The following is an 18,420-nucleotide window of genomic DNA, read 5'->3' as shown; positions in this document are numbered from 1 at the left end:
TGGATTCAGAAGAGGACGTGAACAAGGTATATCATAGCTGTTGTCAGATGGATCTTGGCTCAAGGCAAAGAATACCAGAAAGATGTTTACTTGTGCTTTATTGACTATGCAAAGGCATTTGATTGTGTGGATCATGACAAATTATGGATAACATTGAGAAGAATGGGAATGCCTAAACAGTTGATTGTACTCAGGAGGAATCTGTACCTTGATCAGGAGGCTGTCATTTGAACAGAACAGGGGGATACTGCATGATTTAAAATCAGGAAGGGAGTGCATCAGGGTTGTATCCTTTCCCCCATGCTTATTCAATCTATATGCTGAGCAAATAATCCGAGAAGCTGGACTGTATGAAGAAAAATGTGGCATCAGGATTGGAGGAAGAATCATTAACCACCTGAGATATGCTGATGATATAACTTTGCTTGTTAAAAGTGAGGATGACTTGAGGCACTTTCTGATGAAGATTGAGGAACACAGTCTGCAGTATGGATTACATCTCAATATAAAGGAGACAAAAGCCCTCACAACTGGACGAATAAGCAGCATCACGATAAATGGGGAAAAGATTAATGTTGTCAAAGAATTCAAGTTGCTTCGTTCTACAATCGAGGCCAATGGAAGCAGCAGTCAGGACATTAGATGACATGTGGCATTGGAAAGGTCAACCACAAAGGAACTGTTTCAAGTGCCAAGGAGCAAGGATGTCTCCTTGAGGACTAAGGTGCACCTGACACAAGAGATGATATTTCCAATCACCTCATATGCATGCGAGAGCTGGACAATGAATAGGGAGGACCGAAGAAGAGTTGATGCTTTTGAGTTGTGGTGCTGGCAAAGAATGCTGAAGGTACCATGGACTGCCAAAAGAACTAACAGATCTGTGCTGGAGGAAGTGCAGCCAAGATGTTCCTTGGAAGTGAGGATGGCCAGACTTCGTCTCACCTACTTTGGTCATGTTGTCAGAGGGGACCATTCCCTGGAGAAGGATGTCATGATTGGTAAGGTAGAGGGTCGATGAAGGAGGGGAAGGCCTTCGATGAGATGGACTGACATGGTTGCTGTGACAATGGGCTCAAGTATAGCAAGGATCCTGGAGCTGGCGTGGGATTCGGTGATGTCTTGTTCTGCTGTGCATCGGGTCACTATGAGTCGGAAACAACTCAATGGCACCTAACAACCACAACAACAGGACTTCCAATACAATGTTGAAAAGAAATGGTGACAGATGGCACCCTTGTCTGATTCCCATTCACAAGGTGCATGGCTTTAGTCTCTCTCCATTGAAAATAATGTTGGCTGTTGGTTTGGTATACGAGCCCTTTATTATGTTGAAAAACATCTCTTCTATTCCTATTTTGCTGAGAGTTTTGATCAGGAATGGGTGCTGAATTTTATCAAATGCCTTTTCTGCATCAATTGATAAGATCATGTGGTTCTTTTTCTTTGTTTTATTTATGTGATGGATGACATTGATGGTTTTTCTAATATTGAACCATCCTTGCATACTTGATAGGAACCCTAGTTGTTCATAATGAGGTTTTTTTTTTTTTTTTTTTTTTTTTGACATGTTGTCGGAAACTATTGGCTAGTATTTTGTTGAAGATTTTTGCATTTACATTCATGACGGATATTGGTCTATAGTTTTCCTTTTTATTGATGTCTTTGCCTCATTTTGGTATCAAGGTTATGCTTGCATCATGAAATGAATTTGGGAGGATTCCATCCTTTTCTATGTTTTGGAATAGTTTGAGTAGGATTGGTGTCAGTTGTTTTCTGAATGCTTGGTAGAATTCTCCACTGAAGCCATCTGGGCCAAGTTTTTTTTTTGTTGTTGTTGTTGGTGGTGGTGGTAATTTTTTTATGAGCTGTTCAATTTCTTCTTTTGATATTGTTCAACTTTTTCAGCTCAGTTTGTGTTAGTTTTGGTAAGTAGTGTGTTTCTAGAAATAGCCAAAATGTTTTACAGCTAGAATTCAAACATGCCTCTGCGTGGTTCCAACTCCTGTGATTTTTACGTTACACAAAGCTGCTAAACACAATGATCAAATATTTAAATCCACAATGTTTGAATATTATTTTTCAAGTTCTTTTGGAACCTGTGTTAAATATTTAATGAATGCATTATATAGGTATAAAAACACCTATATTGGCAAGTTTGTTGTAAGGTTAAAGTGAGATATTAAGTTCAAAGTTTCAACAACTGTAAAGGACCATGCAAATACAGGATCCAGTATAATTTTTCTAGGTCTTGTGGTGGATGGTCAATACATACATGTTTATAGATAAAAAGTATATTTTATCTTTCTGTGTGCAAAATAAATTTTAACACATATTTGCTTAAAATAAGTTGAACAATTGAAAATCCAGTTGGATATTAATTGAAGTAACATTCAGAGAAATGAACATTGATAATGCTTCAGCTAACATTAAACAGTCACAAAACAACTCATCGTGCTGTTGGCATGTTTATACTTCTGTCCTACTGCTTTGCTAATGTCAGCTTTAAAAACAGCCATATTTACTGGTAAAGTTTAGTAACATACTTTTTTAGTCAATTAAGTAAATGAAAAACTGAATGATTCTATGAGCAAACTATTGGTTTCTCAAAGGGAAATGAAACATCAAGTAATATGTCTGAGAATGAGGGTTTACAGGCTGGTTCTCATTGCTCAGTTGTGCACTTTTAATGACCCATAGCTTAAAGCTCATATCTTTACACGTTATAAAAATATTTACAACAAAAGAATAAGACTGTTTTGAAAGCATCTTGAGTTCTATTATGTAGAAGGACAGAGATTTATTTATTAGTTTTTCCACACAGTGAGTTAAAACTAGAGCACCAGTGACTGGCTGGTCAAAGCATTTAACATGGGATCAAGGGTAAATTTCACAGTTGTTACCATTCAAAGAATAGGAAATTGTGTTAAAAATGAAACTACTCAGAGCTAAGATTGTGCTGGCACTGTATTTACTAGACCCTTAATACGTGTATGATGAATGAATGAATAACCTTAAATTAAGAAATGAAGAAGTAAAGCTGGAGAGACAACCAGGGTGCCACACTTCAAGTATGATAGAGCTTTTGAATTTTATTCTAATAGAATTGGGGAGCCACTGAAGAGTTTTAAAAAGAAGTTGAATTTATGAGTTTTGGATTATAGCACTATCATCATACAGCAAATGGGTTAAACTAAAGACAATAAAGCTTATCAGATGGCTGATCTAGGCAAGAGATGCTGGTTATTTAACAAGAATGGTTTGAATGGGATGCAATGCTGAACTGTTGACATATTAATTAGGAAGGTATTTGGCTGAAAGTGGTGGAAAACCCAATTTGCAGCAGTTAAATGACTTGGATTTATTATTTTTTTATATCAGAAGAGACCTGGAAGTAGATGATCGCTGACGTTTCAGAGACCCAATGATGTAAGGACCAGTGTCACTGTAATTCTTCGGTAAATCTCATGCTTTTTCCTTTTGTACACAAAAATGATGCAGAATGATGGCTGAAATGAAAAGTGTTGTTCCAGGTACACATGTCCCTTTTTATGAGAAACAGAAAAATGTTCTCAAAAACCTCTTCCACAGACAGAACCTTAAATGTTACTAGCTATAGTCAGGTCAAATAGCCACCTGACTTCAAGAGAGACTAGTGAGTCAGGGAAAAGTATGGTAATGGTAGGTTTAAACTTATGATCCATCACTAGAGTGACACATTGCTTTATGAATAAAGTTAAGTTCTGTTAACAAAGAGTAGGGGGCATGGATATTGGAAAAGGAATTAACAGTATCTTCCACAATTGTCCATTTTGCTCAATGACAGTGTAATAGGTTGCTCTGACTCTCTGTACTTAAATATAAATATGCTGTTTCATTGGCTGACTCATGTCAGTGATTGTCTAAAACTGAAAACCATACTCACTGTCATCTCATTGAGTCTGACTCATAGCAACCCCCATTTGGTTTCCAAGGCAGTAAATCTTTACAAAAGTAGATTGGTAAGTAGATTGTCCAGTCTTCCATCTGCAGAGTGCTGGTGGGTTTGAACCACCAGCTTTCTGATAGCAGTCAAATGCCTAAGGCACCACACCACCAGAGCTCCTTAATTGCTGTCTATGATAGCCTTAATTTGTAAATATGTAAGCTAAAGGGATGTGAACATTAATTTTAAAAATAAAGAGGCTCAGGAAATTTTATTTTATCTTATATTTTTAATTTAATAACATCCACACATACAACTGGCACCAACCAAAGTACATTTCCCTTTAGCCAGGGTGCTTTACAGCTTTTCTGTTGCATGGTGATAAAAATGTATGAGAAAGAATGAAAGAAAAATAGCCTTCAGAACTAGAATGCCAAGGGATACTGTACCGCTGACATGCATTTTAATTTTGTTACTGTCCAGATTTTTATTATTATTATTACTTTAAACTTTTTGTCATGGAAGTTGACTTTCTTGTAGGAGAAGCTCCTCGATAAGAGGGAAATTATATGATTATGCAGTCTTGCACAATCTGCTTCAGTTCTCTGGCAACAACTGCTGAAAGGACATTAACTCCAGGGAGCCTTCGTCAGGCTTGAACAGCTGTGACATCTGGCATGTTAATCAGGGAGTTTTGTAAAATCAGTGAAAATAAAATATGTTCCATGTATTTTTAATTTGTTTAAGAAAATTGAATACCATGGACCTTTAAATGTTATCAATTTAGCAATTTAACAATAATAAGCTCTTTGTCTATTGAAAATGAGTGTATTGTAAGATTCCCTAAGATGCATAGAAAAGACTTCTATCCTTGCTACTATGCAATAAATGTTACTTAATTCATTTGTAAGGTAAAATTGAATTTCTCAGAAAGTTTTGTCATAATTTCTTGGAAAAAAACTAAAAAATAAATAAAATCAAGAAAAAATGAAAGCTCATTATCTTTTGTCAATGGAATTAAACTTATGCTATACAAATAAGTTTTATAATATTATATACTATAAAAATATTAAGACACAAATAAATATGTCTTATTCCAACAACTGCTTGCAGATTGAATTATAGGCTAAATGAAACTACAGTTAAGGAGAAAAATATCAACCTTCTAAGTCTTAGAGTCAGTGCATCTTAGATTGTAAGATTTTGCCTGAGAGATTATTAAAACTTTATGTTTTGCACATGCAAAAATACAAAACTTAGCTCATTAAGGTACCTGTAAAGACCTCACAGCTTGCTAGGCACAATCAGGAGTAAGATTCAAAACCAAAACAAATCAGTTGTCACAAAGTCACTTCTGACTTAGGGTGTTAGAAGCATATCACCTGGCCTGTTTCTGAGGAAACTTTGGGTAGGTTCAAATGAACAGTCTTTGGGTAGATTCAATTGGGCAATCTTTGGGTAGGTTCAAATGGACAATCTTTGGATTAGTAGCTCAGCACTTAACTGTTTGCCCCAACCAGGAACTCCCAGACTAGCATCATGGTCTCTTACTATTCATTTATATATGTGATATATTTATCACAAATGCATCTTCTTAAACATCCAGTTATAGTTATTCTTCAAACAAGAAGTCTGTCAGCTTTGTCTATTATCAGTCAAAACCTAAACGGAGTCTAGTAAGCACCAAAGAGTTCCTCCAGGGCAGTTACTCTTTGAACCTCAATTTTTAGAAAGATAGCATCTCTGGAAGGGTGGGAGATATTTCACTGGACAAAATTAAGGTTTTGCTTCTTTCACTCATGTAATGGATATGTTTGAAGTATGTGGCCAGTGCCATGTACTGTTCAAAGATCTGGAGCTACAACAAAGTATGTTGTTGTTGTTGTTGTTATGTGCTGTCGACTTGGCCCCAACTCATAGCTAGCTACCTGTCCTTGGGTTTCTGAGGCAGTGTTTGTATGGAAGTAGATTGCACAACCTTCCTTCCGAGAAGTGGCTGGTGAGTTTGAACTGCCAGCCTTCTAGTTAGCAGTCAAGTGTCTTAGGCACTATGCTACCAGAGCTCCCAAAGTATAGTTCAGGTAAAGTTTCTGTTCCCATGGAAATTACATTTGAAGGAGAAATGCAGAGAATAAAATAAACAAGAAATATACTTACCTGAAAAGTTTATTCTCAACATCTTACTACAATGCAGTTTTCCTCCTCTGAGGGTCTCTCTGTATATTTTATGTAGAGGCAAATTCTGTTAAACTTTAATATTTTTTAAATGTTTGTAGAAATTTATTCAGTAAAAGGATTAACCTTCTCCTGGCATGGCACAATTGAAAAGCTTGGTTTCCGGAATAAAATATACTTGGGTTACATCTGCATTCAAACAGTTATTATCTCTGTGACTTAATTTCCATAAGCCCATTTCCTCACCTATAAGATAGACCTACATCTATGTCTAGCATAGAAGTAGCTCTGGTGGTGCTGTGGTTAAGGCATTGAGCTCCTAAGCAAAAGGTAGGCCATTCGAACCCACTAGCTTCTCTGAGGGAGAAACATGAGGGAGTCTGCTTCCATAAAGATTTATAGCCTTTGGAACCCAAAGGGAGTTACTATGAGTCAGAATTGACTTGATGGCAGTTAAACCAAAAAAAAAAAAAAAAAAGCCCTTTGCCTTCAAATTGATTCTGACTCATGATATCCTGTATGTTACAGAGTATAACTGCTCCATAAAGTTTTCTTGGCTGTAATTTTACAGAAGGTCAGCAGGCCTGTTCTTTCATGGTGCCACTAAATCAAGACCATTGTCATCAAGTTAATTCCAACTCATAGTGACCCTAAGGACAGAATAGAACTGCCCATAGATTTCCAAGGCTGTAAATCCTTACACAAGCAGACTGACTCATCTTTCTCCTGTGGAGTGGCTTGTAGATTTGAACCACTGACCCTTTGGTCAGAGGCCAAATACCATAACCATAGCACACCACAGCTCCTTGTGATGCCATTAAAAAAAAAAAAAAAATCACAACCATCACTTGATTCCAACTCATAGTGATCCCCATTGGGTTTCCAACACTATAAATATTTATGGAAGCAGACCACCTGATCTTTCTTCTGTGGAGCAGCTAGTGGGTACAAACCACCCACCTTTTGGTTAGCAGCCAAATGCCTTAGGCACTGAGCCATCAGTGCTCCTTTTTTAAAACCATTTGATGCTTCAAAATGCTACTTTCATTTACTCTCACCATTCTTAGGGTTAGAACTATATTGAGGAACATAGAATCAGTGTCTGAGATAGTGCTGAAGAAAGCTTTTATCTAAGGAGTCTCTATTCAGAATCTGTACATCTGTGAGAAATGTAGAGTAAGTAGTCATTAAGAGTAGAGAAGAGTAACAATGTCTTGATATTTTTGTCTTCTAGGTGGTCCCATAATTGAAATTTTGCTATGCCTTTCTATGGGTAATAAAACCAGTGAATCTCATGTCTCTTGACATTTGTTTGATGGTAAGAAGTAGTGTTGTGTGGGATAAAAGGCTGGTATATTTGGCATGTGTTAAATCCATGGATGGTGGTTGTGATAGAAGCATGATGAGTGAGGAAAGCAAATTCAAAGCCAGAATAAGTATCTTTTCCCATGAGGATATGTCACTGCCTTTTTCATGATGGAAACAGTCCAATGTAGTCAATCTGCCATTAAATAACTGGCTGATTTCAATGAGGCATGATAGCACACTGACAGACTGGAGTTAGACATCATCTCTGGAAAATTACATAGCAGTGGTGGTAGACAAATCAACCTTAGTAAAGAAAGTTCCCAGCTGTTGTAACCATGCATATTCTCTGTCCATGTCACCATGGCCACCATTTTTTATGAACTCACTGAGAAAGCACTAGGTTACTGAAAAGGTGACTGACCTACATTCAAAGTAGGTGAAAATACCCATCAGATTATTAATTGTACACTACACAGAGGAATTATTTTGTTGAATATTTCCTCCCCAGAGTTCTTGGACACCAGACTTTAATTTTGTTCTTTTAAAATTCCTGGTCATTAGCCACGTATTCATTAGCCACAGCCCAATAATTGGTGCAGCTTCTTACATAAGACCATCTCTCTCAGGCAAAATGGAAAATGAGACATAAAGCAATTATCCTAAAAATTTACCTGCTAGAGGGATTTCCTTTAGTCTCTACCATTCAGGGTCACCTTGAATGGGGTTAAAATTACTTCATTCCACTACTGGATCTGTGTCTGTGCTCCACTTTACTCCACAATCTACCACCCATTTGTCTGTTACTGTGGTGGTTTGCATTTTGCTGTGATGCTGGAAGTTATGCTAGAAAGAATTTCACATACCAGGTGGGTCACCCAGTGGACAGGTTTCATCAGAGATTCCAGACTAAGACAGATTAGGAAGAAAGATCTGGTAACTCAAAAAATTCACTGCTGTCGAGTTGGATCTGACTCATAGCGACCCGTCCTTAGGTTTCCAAGCTGATATCACTATGGAAGTAGATTGCCCAATCTTCCTACTGAGGAGTGGCTGGGGGATTTGAACCACCAGCCTTCTGGTTAGCATTCAAATGCCTTAGGCACTACACCACCAAATTACCCAAATAAATCTTAAAGATCACAACCAAACATTGTCTGAGTTGCTATCTTTGGATATATCATCAGGAGGGATCAATTGCTAAAGGAGGACATCATGTTTCATGAAGCAGATGGGCCAATGAAGGCAAGGGAGAACTTCAGTGAAATGGACTGGCACAGTGGCCACAGTGATGGACTTGAACATGCTATGATCTTGAAGATGATACAGAACTAGGCAATGTTTCATCAAATTGTAAATAGCATCACCATGAATTGGAGCCAATTCAATAGCAGCTATCTATCTGTAAGGAGCTCTGGTGGCGTAGTGCCTAAAGCATTGACTCCCAATGAGAAGGCTGGCAGTTCAACTGCCACTCCATGGAAGGAAGACTGGGAAATCTACTTCTGTAAAGATTTACTGCCTTGGAGACCCAAAGGGGGTCACTATGAGTCAGAATAGACTTGGTGGAAGTGAGTTTTATTTGGTTTATCTATTTGACTACATTATTTAGTTTTGATTATATTCACTTTATGGCAAATTTTAATACCTAATATTACTTATTCACTCTCTACCAATCCTTACATATAAATATTACTTTGCCTGGTTTTGAGTAGCATCATCCACACTATTTTTTCCCTGCATTATGAATCAGATGATTTCTTTAGAATCAGTAACATACTATTTAAATCAACAACATCAACAAAATATTATGGGAAAGGTGTGTATCAGGATTTTATCATTTTTCCATATTTATTAAATCTGTGTTGTTGTTGTTGTTATGTGCCGTTGAGTTGGACCCGACTCATAGCGACTCCTCCTTCGGTTTCCCAGGCAGTATCACTATGGAAGTAGATTTGCCCAACCTCCCTTCCGAGGAGTGGTTGGTAGGTTTGAACCACCAGCCTTGTGGTTAGCAGTTAAGTGCATTAGGCATTATGCTACCAGAGCTAGCAAATATTGCTGGAAGGTGAACTACATGAAAAAGAAGGTGGCATTAGGATTGCAGGAAGACTCATTAACACGCTGCAATTTGAGATGACAGAACCTTGCTTGCAGAAAGTGAAAAGGACTTGAAGCACTTACTGATAAAATCAAAACTATAGCCTTCAATATAGATTACAACTCAACATAAAGAAAACAAAAATCCTCACACTGGCCAAAAAACAAAATCATGGTGTGGTAGTTCACTTAGTGTGTCAACATGGCTGGGCCTGGTTGAGTCGCTGCACAGCTGGATGTAGTATTCCCCATGATGAGACTGGTAATCAACTCCATGGTGGAATCTACTGTGAGCAGCTGAGTAGCTGCCTTAGGGATGTAGTCTGCTTCCTTATATAAGCAGAAGCCTTGGAGAATGGTGTCTAACTTATGACACACTTGGACTCTGCATGTAGCCTTGTCGTTCAGAAGCCTGGCATGCTCTGCCGCCCTGCGGACTTACAATGGACTTGAATTAATGACCTGCTGTGTGGTTTGGTAGCATTGTAACTGTGCCATTTTACTTGTCACCTTTGGCCTTTTAGCCTCAGCAGCCAGCAGCTGTTTGAGTGAAGAAATGCCTCTAGCTCCAGTGGGCCAGGAGCAGGAGGCAGAGCTGGATCCCTAGGTTGAGGGGCTTTCACCCAGCCCCTACAGCCTGGCACTTTGAACTTGGACTTAAAGCCTCCAGATTGTAAGAATAAACTCCTGTTTGTTAAGGCCATCCCATGTGTGATATATTCTTGTCAGAGAGGCACTAGGTAACCAGAACACATGGTAAACAGAGAAATATTGAAGTTGTCAAGTACTTCATTTTAGTTGGATGCACAATTATTGCCCATGGAAGCAGTAGTCAAGAAATAAAATGACATATTGCATTGAGCAAATATGCTGCAAAAGACCTCTTTAGAGTATTAAAAAGCAAAGATGTCACTTTGAGGACTAAGTTACGCCTGACCCAAACCATGGTATTTTCAATCACTCCATATGCAAGGGAAAGCTGGGCAATGAATAAGGAAGACTGAAGAAGAATTGATGCTGTTGAATTAAGATATTGACAAAGAATATTGAATATACCATGGACTTCCAGAAAAATGAAGAGATCTCTCTTGGAAGAAGTATAGCCAGACTGCTCCTTAGAAGGGAGGATGTCGAGACTTCATTTTATATATTTTGGGCATGTTATCAGGAGGGACCAGTCCCTGGAGAAAACATTATGCTTGGTAAAGTAGAGGGTCAGCAAAAAAAAAAGAAAAAGGAAAGAAAAAAGCTCCTCATTGAGACTGATTGACACAGTGGCTGCACACTTGACTCAAACACAGCAACTGTTATGAGGATGGTGCAGGACCAGGCAGTGCTTCATTCTTTTACACATAGGGTTGCTATGAATTGGAACCCACTTGATGACACCTAACAACAACACCTATGTGCTAGTTGCCAAGTAGTTAGCAGAGTCAGTCAAATATGGTCCCCTTCCTCTAGGGATTGGCAACATATTAGAAGAAATTGTTATTTACAAATAATACTAGTACAAGTACTCTGAAAGAAATGTGTCATGCCAGAAGTGTAAACAGTGCACAGTAAGGACGAGGTTACTCATCCTGTTTCTATTACTTTCCCACCATTTGCATGTACCAAATATCACCATCCATATAGAATCTTCTCTGATGCCTATACTTTACAGTGATCTCATCCATTCCACTGTTTCATAATATTAACTACCATTGAATGAATTTCTTCTTTATGCCAGATATTGCATTATGTCCTTTTAAAAATTATTTTTCACATTTTTCATAGGAAGAACACTATCATTCCCACTTTATTAATGAAGGAATAGAGTTTCAAAAAATGATCTTCCCCAAAGTTATATAATTAATAACTAGTAGATTTATAATTTGAAACTATATTTGTTTGGCTCTAAAGTTCAAAGTTTTTCAACATATTTCCTCTTCACACAGATTAAAACTAATTTACATGCCTTGGTGGCACAGTGGTTAAATTCATCTGCTGCTAACCAAACACGATTGGTGGTTTGAACCCTCTAGCTGCTCCATGGGAGAAAGATGTGGCAGTCTACTTTTGTAAGTATTTACAGCCTTGGAAATCCCATGAGTTTCTGAAGTTCTACTTTGTCCTATAAGGGAGCTCTGGTGGTGTAGTGCCTAAGGCATTTGACTGCTAACTAGAAGGCTGGTGGTTCAAATCCACCAGCCACTCCTCGGAAGGAAGATTGGGCAATCTATAGGGTTGTTATGAGTTGGAATTGACTTGATGGCAATGGGTTTGACTTTTGTTTGTTTGATGTATTTACAGCTTCTCATTTCTCATCGAGTCATTTATATTATTTTATTTCCTCAAGTTCCATCTGACGCTAAAATTCTGACAACACATTGACTGCATTGACTCAGCATTATAAGCAGTTCTATGTAATTTATAAATTTTGTGGGTCATTTCTACCATTAAAGAAAATCTCCCTTTTTACCTCAATAATATTGTAGTACATAACTTTTTATTTCATTGTAAGTTGATACTATAACATAATGAGTTTAGGAAATGATTCATAATTATTCTAGTTTAAAATGTAATGAGAATTACATTTTGATTGGCTGTGTTGTTCTATGGTGCTGTTGAGTCACTTTTCAATTTATCAATTTTGGCACCATGGGACAGAGGAGAACTGCCTCATGGGGTTTTCTAGAATAACCTTTGCAGGAGCAGATTGCTAGTTCTTTCTCCCATGGAGCCACTGCATGGGTTAGAACTACCAATGTTTTGGTTAGAGGCTGAGTGCACCATTGTATCACTAGGACTTCTTTGAGAATTGATATAATTCTTTATATCTTATGTATTCAGCATGCATTTCTTCAGTTCTTATTTTATGATCTCACTTCTAGATTGAGGTTATGGTGCTTAATAAGATCATGATGTGATGAGATGACATGTAGCAGGAAACCCATCCTAGTTTTCCGTATATCTGGAAAATGTGAGAACTGAGGTGAGAACCAATCAACAAGGAAGAGTTAGCTAGACAAGATATGGGAGAAACATTTTAGGCAATAGAAAAAACATGTGAAAGTTCAGAGGTTTAGGAAAGCATGGAGAATTACTAACTTAGAATGTTGGTATAGGGTGGGACTCAGAGAACATAAAAGAGAATGCAGAGACAAAGTAGAAAGTCCCAAATTGTATATAAGGCAATGGTTACAAAACTTTCAAAAAGTTTGAATTCCTTCTTGAAATCAGTGAGGAATCACCTGTTGTTGCTAAGTGTTAGGTGCTTGAGTGGATTATGACTCATAAAGACCCTACATAAAATAGAACGAAATATTGCTGGGTCCTGCTTCACATTCAAAATTGTTTTTATGTTCGAGCCCTTTGTTGCAGTAACTGTGTCAATCCATCTTGTTTAGGATCTCCCTTTTTTTCAGCGACCCACTATGTTACTGAGTGTGATGTCCTTCTCTAGGGAAACATCCCTTCTGAAAACTTGTCCAAAGTATGGAAGACAAATCTCTCTGTCTTCCTTTTAAGGAACATCCTGGCTATACTTCTGAGAGAGATTTGGTAATGCTTCAGGTAGCCCATGGTACATTCAATATTTATGGCCAACACCACAATTCAAAGGCATCAATTCTTCTTTGGTCTTCCTTATTCATTGTCCAGCTATCACATGCGGGTGGAGGGAATGAAAATACCAAGGCTTGGATCAGGTGCAACTTAGTCCTCAAAGTGACATATATGCTTTTTTAATACTTTAAAGAGGTGTTTGGTAGCAGACTTGTCCAATACAACATGTTATTTGATTTCTTGAAATGCTATTTCCCTGGGCATTGACCGTGGATTCAAGTAAAAACAAATCCTTGACAATTTCAATCTTTTCTCTGTTGATCATGATTTTGCTAATTCGTCCAGTGGTGAAGACTTTTGTTTTCTTTATATTGAAATGTAATCCATATTGAAGGCTGTAGTCTTTGCTCTTCATCAGTAAGTGCTTCAAATCCTCTTTAAGCCAGCAAGATTGTGTCATCAGCATATCACAGGTTGGTAATGAGTCTTTTTCCAATCATGATTCATACTTTCCAGCTTCTTGGAATATTTGTTCACCATACATATTGAGTAAGTGTGGTGAAAGAACACAATCCTGACACACATTTCCTGATTTTAAACATTGTAATAGCCCCTTGTTCTATTCAAATTATTTCCTGTTGGTTCCTCATGAGCACAATTAAGTGTTCTGGAATTTCCATTTTTTTTTAATCATTAACAGTTGAATGCCTTTGTAGGGTCAATAAAATGCAGGTAAACATTTTTTTTTTTTGGCATTCTCTACTTCATCCAAAATCCATCTGACATCAGCAGTGATCTCTCTCATTCCATGTCCTTTTCTGAATCTGGCTTCAATTTCTGGTAATTCTCTGTGATGTACTACTGTAACCATTTTTCAATTATCTTAAGCAAAATTTTATCTGTGTGTGATATTAATTATATTATTTGATAATTTCCACTTTCTATTGGATTACCTTTCCCTGAGAAGAGCAAAAATATGTATGTCTTCCAATCAATTGGCCATGTACCTGTCTTCCAAATTTCTTATCATAGAGGAGTGAGTGATTCAGTGTTGCATATATTTTAGAAACATCTTAAGTGGTATTCTAGTGATTCTTGGAGCCTTGTTTTTTGCCAGTGTGTTCAGTGAAGCCTAGATATCTTCCTTCAACATCATTATTTTTTATCATATGCTACCTCTTGAAGTGGTTGAATGTTGACCAATTCTTTTTGTTACAGTGACTTTATATTTCTTCCATCTTCTTTTGATGCTTCCTGTGTCGATCAGTATCTTGCTCATATAATCCTTCAATATTGCAACTCAAGACTTGAATTTCTTTTCAATTCTTTTAGCTTGAGAAATGTCATGTTTTCTTCCCTTTTGGTTTTCTAACTCCAGGTCTGTGAACATTTGATTATAATACTCTACTTTATATGCTCAAACCACCCTCTGAAAGTTTCTGTTCAGCTCTTTAGCTTCACTGTTTTATTTGTTTGCTTAAGCTATTTTTTTAAAAAAATATTGTGATTTGGGTGAAAGTTTACAGAGCAAATTCATCTTTCATACAGCAGTTCACATACACTTTACCTCATGACATTGACTGTAATCTCCCACATTGCAACAATTCTTCTCCCACTTCCTCCCCATAGCCACCTCTTCCCTGTGTCCTTCCCTCCCATGCACTTCTGCCTCCCCAAGCTGTCTCCCTGTGCATTCACAGCCCTTCAATTTTCCTATGATTGATTCCTCCTAGGAATGTATCTACCTAATGTAAATGTTCAGCTCATATGCCTGGTTTTTGTTTGGCTGGAAGCCACAGGAGTCAATTGAATTCCAGACCTGAAGGGCAGTTAGGGGCCATAGTCTCAGGGGTTCCAACAGGCTCTATTAGACCAGAAAATCTGGTCCTTTTTTAAAAAAAAAATTATTTTGAGTTTTGTTCCACATTGTTCTCCCACTCTATCCAGGATCTCCTGCATAGATCTGCCTTCAAGTGGTTGACAGTGGTAGCTGGGCATCATCTAGTACTTCTGGTCTCATAGTCATATAGACTGAGGATCACATGTACCAGTCCCTTGGACTAATTGTTTCCATGAGTCTTTGATTTTCTTTATTCTTCATTGCTCTGGATGAGGAGAGACCCATTACTGCATCTAGATTGCTGCTTGTAAGCTTTTAAGATCCCAGTTGCTACTCACCAAAGTAGGATGTGCAATAATGTTTTTGTATAATATGCAATGTCAATTAAGTGCTTAAGTTATTCTTTATTCAAGACTAAGTTTCAGAGTCTGACATCCATTTTGGTCTTTCTTTTCTCCTGTCTTTTTAATCAGTGGTGTTACTAGGGGGGATGTGGAGCGTAGGTGCAGACCACACCAGGTGACAATACCATTGTGAATGACACCAAAATAGCTGTCTATAATATTTTTGTGCTATGTTTCAGCAGAAATTTAATATATTTTATAAAAATATCTCTGTAGTTAGTGATAACAACAGAAAAATACATTTTTCGTAAGCCCAGCTTACATGTATTTAAAAAGGTACAACTCTATACTCATTCATTTTATGAACCTTCTAAAGTGCTTTGCTCAGAGCTGTCATTATTGCTAAATTACAATGATGTTTCTAATGACATGGCTTCATTTGCACACATTACAAGCACACATTGATTTTTGTTGATGCTGATATTTTTATAGTCACAGATTTTGTCAAATTTTCTACTGTTTAAGTTACAATGTCATGGTAGCTAACATCTGTGAACCTATATCAATAACATTTTTGTGAATGAAGTAGTAAATAAAGGAAAAGGAGAACAATAAAACAGGCTTCTGTTGTTACTAATAGTTTGTAAGTAATAATGTAATTCAATGTAAAAATATTTTATAAAATAATTTTGTTATTATAGTTCATATAATTTAAGAAATATTACATTTATAACTGTATTTATCATATATAATTTTATGTTTAAATTTGATAATAAATAGTACTAAGGATTCTTTATGGTCTGGTATGGGAGGAGGTTCATGATAGGGTGACAAGATGAATTACTACACCAAGTGAGTGACATCAACCCTAGTGATACCATTCTTTTCTAATGACCTATGACGTTTTGCTGTGTTCATGTACGATGTCGCTGATGCCATCTCACAAGAGATGCTCAGTTTGGTATTCAGTCATTAGTGCTCAAATGTCTCAAATCTGTTATTGAGATGGTCTGTAAATTAAGATGGGTTCTACTTTGGCTTTCATGGATAAGCTTTAATTTTTTCAGCTTCAAGTTGAATTTGTATATGAGCAATTGATTGTTCTGTAGTCATCCCATGGCCTTGTTCTGACTGATAATACTGAGCTTTTCCATGATCTTTTCCTATGGATGTAGTCAGTTTGACTCCTATGTGTTCCATCTGGTGAGGTCCGTGTGTAAAGTCAATTGACAGTTGTTGAAAGAGGGTATTTCCAATGAATGGGTAATTTATATTGCAACATTCTATCAAGTGTTCTCTGTTGTCATTTCTGTCTCTGAGGCTGTATTGTCTAACTACTAATCATTCTTTGTTTTCCAGTCTTGTATTCTAATCACCAGTAATTATTAATGCATATTGATTGCATGTTAGATCAATTTCAGACTGCTAAAGTTGGTAAAAAATCTTCAATTTCATCATCATTGGCATTAGGGGTTGGTGTGTAAATTTGAATAACAGTCATATTCATTGGTCTTTCTTGTATGGTGTACAGATACTATACTATCACTGATAACATTGTACTTCAGGATATTATCTTGAAATGTTCTTTTTGATGATGAATGTGATGTCATTCCTCATCAATCTGTCATTTCTGGCATAGTAGACGATATGACTGTCCAATTCAAAATAGCCAACACTTGTCCATATCAGCTCACTAATGCCTAGCATATCTATCTTCAAATGTTCTATTTCATTTTTAACAACTTCCAATTTTATTAGACTTTAAAGTGGAGTGAAATACTCATTTTTAGGTAGTAAAAAGCGTATTATACTCTAATTGTACTTTGAAGGGTTGGGAAAGATGGCAAAACTAGAAACAGAGAGCCTAGTTAGGAGGCTTTGGCAATAAAATGGTGCCCTGCACCAAAACAGTGACATTAGACATGGAGAAAAGTGAACAGTTGGAGAAGTACTGGAGGTAGGTAGAGTGACCAGTGTTTGTGTTAGAACGAATGCAGAGGAGGAAGAGCACGGCAGACTAAATACAGTGTACCAATCACGTGTAATTGCAGAAGCTGCAATTTTTGAAGAAAATGTTAAAGCACAGTAAATGCAAAGATGATTATAATTATAGGTGTTATTTCCTGATAAGTTACATAGTAGAAATGAAATAGTTTATAAACAATAATTAAAAATAATTTCTAGACTACACTTCAAATGTCAACATGCTTCTTGATACGAACATCATATAAAGGATGTATGAGCTATTTGAAATGCCACAATTTGCTTCTTTCTGGGTGTTATTTACACACAATATCTACTTACTGAAACATTCTGAGGAGTAAGGTAGTGCTTCATTCTGTAGAATGGGCTTGGCTAATTCAAACCTCATTAGCTGCTTACATTAGCATTTACCTGGCAATGTAGAAGCTATAATGTATATAATGTCTTGATGCTATAAGATACCAACACTACTAAGGATTTCCTTATGTGATGAGCCAGATAGCTTAACTGACTCCATTTTGACATGCTGATACCCCCATAAAATTTTTTTCCTTAAGCTACAGGTCTAGACCACCCCATCCTGTTTCTACTGAAAGGCTACAGCCCTAGATCACCCCATCCGTTCTGGCAGAACATGGAGACCTAGATAAGCCCCTATGCCAACCACAGAGACAGACCACGATGCTAAGTGTTACCTATAGGTGTGACTTGCCAGAGCAAGTATAATGCTTTTTCAGCTTCTGTAAAAGTCTGCTTGCAAAGGCTGAGTCCTAGTTGAAGCTCCCAGAGCAGATGAAGTCTAACCATAATGTCAAGGAGTTTCTCTGCAGGTGTTAGTTACTAGATTAGGTTTAATGTAGCTTTCTGCTTCTGTAAAAGATGGCTGGCAAATGATAGAAAAGAGACACTCAATATTACACCCCCCACCTTTGTGGTTTTTGTCTTTACAAACCCTGTGAAGCTGCTTTTCTGGGTCAAGAGTCCTTTCTGGCATGAGCCCCCTCTCAACCCCGGAATTAAAGGACTCAAAGCTTGATTCAGTCTCAGAGTGTTTGGCGACTCCATATAGTCCATCTTGCCTTTAATATATAACACTTATATCATAGTGCCTAAGGCATTTGACTGTTAACCAGAAGGCTGGCGCTTCAAACTTACCAGCCACTCCTCAGCAGGATGGTTGGGCAGGTTAGGCAATCTGATTT

The sequence above is a fragment of the Orycteropus afer genome, unplaced genomic scaffold, assembly GCF_000298275.1.
Source record: "Orycteropus afer afer isolate SDZICR_OR568_19922 unplaced genomic scaffold, OryAfe1.0 scaffold00504, whole genome shotgun sequence".
Taxonomy (NCBI): domain Eukaryota; kingdom Metazoa; phylum Chordata; class Mammalia; order Tubulidentata; family Orycteropodidae; genus Orycteropus; species Orycteropus afer.
Note: the sequence above shows the minus strand (reverse complement) of the source record.